Here is a 7,197-nt window from a genome sequence, read left to right as displayed (position 1 = left end):
AGGCACTCCTTTCATAATTCTTCACATGTGCTTGGCAGATCCCCTCAATGCTTTAAAGTATTTTTGGGGGTAGATCAGTAAGATTTTGAAGCAGAGCACCCTGTGTGAGTTTATCTGGAAAAAATGTTTCCATCTAAATGATTTCCAGATGGATGACTATGCTGTATCCGCATGATGGAATGACTCCGGAGTACTTTCTGGAAGTTATGTTTTTAATAAAGGTCATTTCTTTTTGCCGAGCCTCACAGTCCACAGCTTGAAGGTCTTAAAAGAAAAAAGAGGGATAAATTAAATACCCCGTCCTTTTCAAAACAGTTATTTGTATATGTGAGGCTTACCCATTTCTAATTGGAAATATCCTGATACAAAAGGGCAAGAACTTGCTGCACAAAAGAGTTATTTATCTTTTTTTGGTAATCATGAGATTCTTGGTGGTGAGAGTGGGAGGAAGGGGCAATCAGTGTCCTGTAATTTCGCTTCACTTTCAGTTTTGTACTTAAGCCAAATTTTCCTCTAGCTGCAGTTCATTGATATTTTGGGTTTCATTTTCAGCCGCCCAGTTTATGCAGCAGGGGAGAGGAAGGGGGAGGGGAGAGGAATGGAGATGGGAGAGGGGAGAGGGGAGAGGAAGGGAGGGGGAGAGGGAGGGAGAGGGGATAGGAAGGGAGAGGGGAGAGGAAGGGAGAGGGGAGAGGAAGGGAGAGGGGAGAGGAGGGGAGAGGAAGGGAGAGGGGAGAGGAAGGGAGAGGGGAGAGGGAGGGAGAGGGGAGAGGAAGGGAGGGGGAGAGGGAGGGAGAGGAGAGAGGGGAGAGGGAGGGAGGGGGAGAGGGAGGGAGAGGGGAGAGGAAGGGAGAGGAGAGAGGAAGGGAGAGGGGAGAGGAAGGGAGAGGGGAGAGGGAGGGAGAGGGGAGAGGAGGGGAGAGGAAGGGAGAGGGGAGAGGGAGGGAGAGGGGAGAGGAAGGGAGAGGGGAGAGGGGAGAGGGAGGGAGAGGAAGGGAGAGGGGAGAGGGAGGGAGAGGGGAGAGGGAGGGAGAGGGGAGAGGGAGGGAGAGGGGAGAGGGAGGGAGAGGGGAGAGGGAGGGAGAGGGGAGAGGGAGGGAGAGGGGAGAGGAAGGGAGAGGGGAGAGGGAGGGAGAGGGGAGAGGGAGGGAGAGGGGAGAGGGAGGGAGAGGGGAGAGGGGAGAGGAAGGGAGAGGGGAGAGGAAGGGAGAGGGGAGAGGGGAGAGGGAGGGAGAGGAAGGGAGAGGGGAGAGGGAGGGAGAGGGAGGGAGGGAGAGGGAGGGAGAGGGGAGAGGGAGGGAGAGGGGAGAGGAAGGGAGAGGGGGGAGAGGGGAGAGGGAGGGAGAGGGGAGAGGGAGGGAGAGGGGAGAGGAAGGGAGAGGGGAGAGGAAGGGAGAGGGGAGAGGGAGGGAGAGGGGAGAGGGAGGGAGAGGAAGGGAGAGGGGAGAGGGAGGGAGAGGGGAGAGGAAGGGAGAGGGGAGAGGAAGGGAGAGGGGAGAGGGAGGGAGAGGGGAGAGGGAGGGAGAGGAAGGGAGAGGGGAGAGGGAGGGAGAGGGGAGAGGGAGGGAGAGGGGAGAGGGAGGGAGAGGGGAGAGGGAGGGAGAGGGGAGAGGAAGGGAGAGGGGCTTTCTTTATTTGAAGGGTTGCTGAGTTCAGGCAAAGGTGGGGGAACGAGAAACAACAGAAGGGAAGAAATCAAATTCTGGAGAGCCAGGATTCAGGCTGAGTAATGGTGAAAGAAAAGAGAAACGGAGTGCCTCAGGCAAAATGGAAACTGTAAATCATGCTCGAGCAAGGAGCTGAGGAATAAATTTAGGATGAATGCTCAGCAAAAAATATTCAGAACAAGACTAAGTTACTGAGACTGTGAGAGCTGCAGTCAGGATTCATGCATCTGTTTTTCACCTTTTGTCTTTGTCAAGAAGATATAATAATTTCTATAATGATATTGGAAATTATTTTAAAATTGAGTTTAGTGGAGTCTGTGTCTATGTGTGTGTATGTGTGTGTGTGTCTTAATTGGATTAAAGCCAGATGATCTGGAGGCTTTGATGTACAGAAGAGAAGTAGGTTTGAAATGGTAATTAGATAAACCTGGGGAAATAGAAGCTGAGGTGTAAAGGGGGCAATTTGCATTTTTAAATAGACCATTCAAAAGAGCAGGTGAAATATTACACCTGACCAGATGAAGCTCAGAAACAATGTGTTTTTAAAGCTTACTAGTAAAGTGGGTTTTATGAAGGCGTTTTAATTGTTAGAAGATTTAAAGTTTAAAAATAATGAGCGACAATGAGAATTTGCATTCAGAGGGAAAAATATGTATAAAAGAAGAGACAGCTGTTGGTAAAAGGAGGAGGGATTCTAAGATCTAAAGGACCTAGAGCTGAAAGAAACTCATTTTGAATGTGACTGTCCAGGATGTGCTTTGCCAGGGGTCCTGGTTAAATTTATGTGTCTTACTGTTGCCTTAACCGGGGTGTAACTGAGAGTCAGGGTAACTAGGGGATTTTTGTAGTAATAGTAATAGTAATTCTATTACTATTATGTATGTGCCTACAATCTTTCTTGTATTAATAAATGTTTAATTTAGATTTATAAAAAACCTCTGTCGATTTGGTGGTCTTATTACTACTGAATTCAAAGCCTACGTCTCGAAACATGCAAATTGCAAAAATGGGTTATGACAGTTGTTTCAAGTTTCCCTCTGGGATTTGAACAATTCAGCTTTTACCATCGGCTTTGTAATAATAGTCTTTTTAGCTATTAAAGTCGACATGCACATTGCTTTTGTTGCGCATTTCATGTGTTTGTTTTGCCTCAGAGCAATGCAGAGATGGCACTAGTTTCTGAATGTATAACAGGTTTATTTACAAAGGTTTTAAAATATCTCTGGGCCAGAATCTTCTGTTTGGTGTGCGGGGGCAGGTCCCACATGCCGACGCATAAAATGACGCGCGGTGACATTGGGCATACGTCCTGACGTCACCGCGCGTCATTCTGATCTCCTGTTCAGCAAGCAGTGGAGCTGGCTGTGCGCCCACCAAACCGTCAAAGGCCTGTTTAGGCCACTAATAAACTAATTAACCCCTATTGAGAAAGGTGCCTGTCCAACCTTAAGGTTGTCGGGCAGGCAAAGAGCCCAGGCGGCCTTCGCAATTTTCATGAAACCTCATCCACGGGCGGGATGATGTTTCATGAAGGTTTCATTAATTAAATATAAATTTTTATGAAAATCCATAAACATGGCCCAGCTCATGTGACACTGTTACATGGGGTGACATGTCTGAATAATTTTTAAAAAAAATTTCCAAGCTTAAAACTGAAGTTAGTCTCCGTGAGGCATTTCCGTGCCTCAGAGAGATTCCTGTGCTCTTTCGTGCGCATGTGTGAAAGAGCGCAGGCCCCAATTCTCCATCCTCCCCCCGCCAGCACAGGTAGCGCTGAGCTCTTCCGGGCGCACGTCACGCTGGGCGGGCCTTAATTTGCGTGCCAATGTATAATAGCAGCACGCAGCCGATGGCGGGCAGCATTTGCTCTGCGTCAGCCCGCGACTGCTCCCAAACAGCCCGCCCGCCCGCCCGACGGGGAGAAAATTCTGCCCCTGGAATCACAAACTGTCTTTGCTTCCAGCTCAGCTTCTAGTAGCTTCTGTGGTGTCTGCTTTCTTTGCTCTGAGTCCACAACCAGGCCTAACCAATCAAGCACAGTGAGCAAAGATCAGTTACCAAACTCACATAATCAAACGCAGAAAAATTGAACACTTCCATCTCCCTCGGTCATCAAGACTTTTGTTCTGATTCGTAGTTTAAGAAGTTTTATTTCTTCCCATTTAGCTGACACTCACATTTCAGTTTTGAAGTCAATGCATATTAACTGGTCATTAATAATGTTTGCCTGATTCAATTCATAACCTGAGTCAGCAAGTGAGGAATATTAGTGCAGGAAGGTTTGATCCCCAGTCTGGAAGTAAATAACTAACCTTATCCAAGGTGGCATTTTGAGGGGACTACGATCGACTTAATAGAACCTCGGCGATGGAGATCACCAGGGCTCTTGATTTTCTTCTTGTCATTTGGACTGGAAAGTGCATTTGTATGGTGCAGGTGGGAGCTGCTTCAGATTGGCTGGTGCTGGGATCCAGGGCTGCATTTTGCCAAAAGCTCAGCAACCTCATCAGCCTCAACAATGCCACTGCTTGTGGTGGCCTTTGCTAAGGCTGCAGCTGCAGGGTGAGGCTCCTCAATGACAGGTTGTCCTCAAAGAGTGGTGAGCTTGTTTGGGGGAAGTTGGGGTCCTATGGTAACAGGGGACAGTTTGGCCCAGGGCAGCCATTGCCACCAGGGAGTCTGTTCATGGGCCATAAAGGAGGGTCTCTCTGTTGGCCATCAGATTTCACTACTCAAGCAAAATTCTCTTGGAGGCAGGAAGAGTTCCTTAATAAACTGCTTAAGTGGCTCAGGTGGATGCCGGAGGGCATCTGAACCATTAGCTTTCCGGCCACTGGCACAATGACGTGGTGGCAGGAAGTCACTTTCCACTTCCTATGCCATCCCAAAGGACCTGGAAGATTGTGGCTATAGGTTGGAAAAGGCAGAGTATCAAGAGTTCGAAAATAACAGGAACTCAGTGATGGTAACCTCTGGATTACTCCCTGAGCCATGTGTGAGTGAACACAGCAATGGAGTGAATGCATGGCTGGTGGGGAAATGAAGATGCAGGGGTTTCAGATTTTTGGTGCATATGGACTAGTAGGTGGACAAGAGGGATCTGTAAAAGCCCAATGTGTTGTACCTGAACAGAGCTGGTACCGATGTCCTCATGGGGAGATTAGCCTGCACTATGTGGGAGGATTTAAACCAATTTAACATTGTTAGGGGTGCCAGGACCTAGCAGTAGATGCAAGATGCATAGAAAACTCAGAGAGACAAATAACAAAAGAAATATGATTAGAAGAAACAGTAGGAACTAGAGGATAAAACGCAAAGCCAGCTAGTATGGTGTTGAATTGTGAGTGTGTGTTACAAATAATGTTGATGAGCTGAAAGCACAAGTTGCCACATGAGGTTATGGCCTGGTGGATATAATGGAAACCTGGTTTAATAGGCAGGAACAGGTACTAACAATTCAAGAAAGATTACAGAATTGATCAGGCATAATATTACAGTTCAAAGAGAGAACTGATATCCTAAAAGATCCATTTGGTTCAGCAGCACGTAGCAGGAGAAGAATGATTACATCTCTGGGTGTTTACCATAAATCCCCAAATAATGAGAAGGACTTAGAGGAGCAAACCTGCAGGCAAATTTTCGAGGAATGTAAACATAATAGAGCAGTAATAGTTGGGGGCTTTGCCTACTTTAATACAGACAGGTGGAAAAATGGAGTAAATCTCAAAAAGGTTGAAGAATCATTAATACGTACAGGAGATTTGTTTTGGTTTTTTTCTTTTTTTCTTTCTTCACAGGATATGAGCATCAATGGCTAGGCCACCATTTATTACCCATCCCTAACTGCCTGTGAGAAAGTGGTGGTGAGTCACCTCCTAGAAGCACCGCGGTCCATGTGGTGTAGGTACACCCGTAGGGCTGTTCGGGAGGGAGTTCCAGGATTTTGACCCAGCGACAGTGAAAGAACGGCGATATCGTTCCAATTCGTGCTGGCGTGTGACTTGGAAGCGGAGGTTGCAGGTGGTAGTGTTCCTGTCCATCTGCTGTCTTTGTCCTTCTAGGCGGTAGACGCTGTGGGTTTGGATGGTGCTGTCGACAGAGCCTTGGTGAGTTCCTGCAGTGCATCTTGTAGATGGTACACACTGCTGCTACTGTGCATCAGTGGTGGAGGGAGTGAATGTAGAAGGAGGTAGATGGCGTGGCCTGAATGGTGTCAAGCTTCTTCAGTGTTGCTGGAACTGCACTCATCCAAGCAAGTGGAGATATTTACATCTTACTTCTGACTTGTGCCTTGTAGATGCTGGACCGGATTTGGGGAGTCAGGAGGTGAGTTACTCACCATAGAGCTCCCAGCCTCTGACCTGCTCTTGTAGCCACAGTATTTATATATCTGATCCACTTCAGTCTCTTGTCAATGGTAACCCCCCAGGATGTTGATAGTGAGGGATTCAGTGATGGTAATGCCATTGAACGTCAAGGGGCGAAGTTGGATTCTCTCGTTGGAGATGGTCATTTCCTGGCACTTGTGTGGCACGACTGTTACTTGCCACTTGTCAGACCAAGCCTGGATATTGCCCAGGTCTTGCTGCATTTGGACATGGACTGCTTCAGTAACTGAGGAGTCGCGAATGGTGCTGAACATTGTGCAATTATCAGTGAACATCCCCACTTCTGATGGAAGGAAGGTCATTGATGAAGAAGCTGAAGATTATTAGGGCTAAGACACTACCCTGAGGAACTCCTGCAGTGATGTCCTCGGACTGCGATGATTGACCTCCAATAACCACAACCATCTTCCTTTGTGCCCAGTATAACTCCAACCAGTGGAGATTTTCCCCCTGATTTCTTTTGACCCAAGTTTTTCAGGGCTCCTTGGTGCCACACTTGATCAAATGCTGTCTTGCTGTCAAGGGCAGTCACTCTTGCCTCACCTCTTGAGTTTAGCTCTTTTGTTGATGTTTGAACCAAGGCTGTAATGAGCTCAGGAGTTGAGTGACCCTGGCAGAACACAAACTGAGCCTCAGTGAGTAGGCTATTGCTAAGCAAGTGCCACTTGATAGCACTATCGATGACATCTTCCATCACTTTGCTGATCTTCCTTAATCAGTTTGTTTCCTGCCCAATAAGCAAGGAAACTGTGCTGATGTAGTTTTGGAAAATAAAGTCAGGAAAGTGTAGAGTGTTTCAGTGAGAGAACAAATAGGTAATAGTGATCATAACATAATTAATGTAAAGTAGTTATGGTAAAGGGTAACAAAGAATCAAAGGTTAATGTCCCCAGCTGGAAGAGAGACAACTTTGGGGAACTGAGAAGGACCCTACAGGGAAGCTAAGATTGGCCAATAAAACAGTAAATGAGCAATAGCAGGTTTTCAACGAGGAGATGGTTCATGTACTAACCAAGTATATTCCTGTGAGGAGGAAAGATGGAGCATCCAAACCCAAGGCTCCCTGGAAAATAGAAAAATAGAACTTAAAATAAAACAGAGGAAGGTGATTTATGATAAATGTCAGGCACAAAAGACAGTAC

Source organism: Cetorhinus maximus, chromosome 8 (assembly GCF_964194155.1).
Source record: "Cetorhinus maximus chromosome 8, sCetMax3.hap1.1, whole genome shotgun sequence".
Taxonomy (NCBI): domain Eukaryota; kingdom Metazoa; phylum Chordata; class Chondrichthyes; order Lamniformes; family Cetorhinidae; genus Cetorhinus; species Cetorhinus maximus.
The sequence above is the reverse complement of the archived record's forward strand: the minus strand, read 5'-3'. Positions refer to the sequence as shown.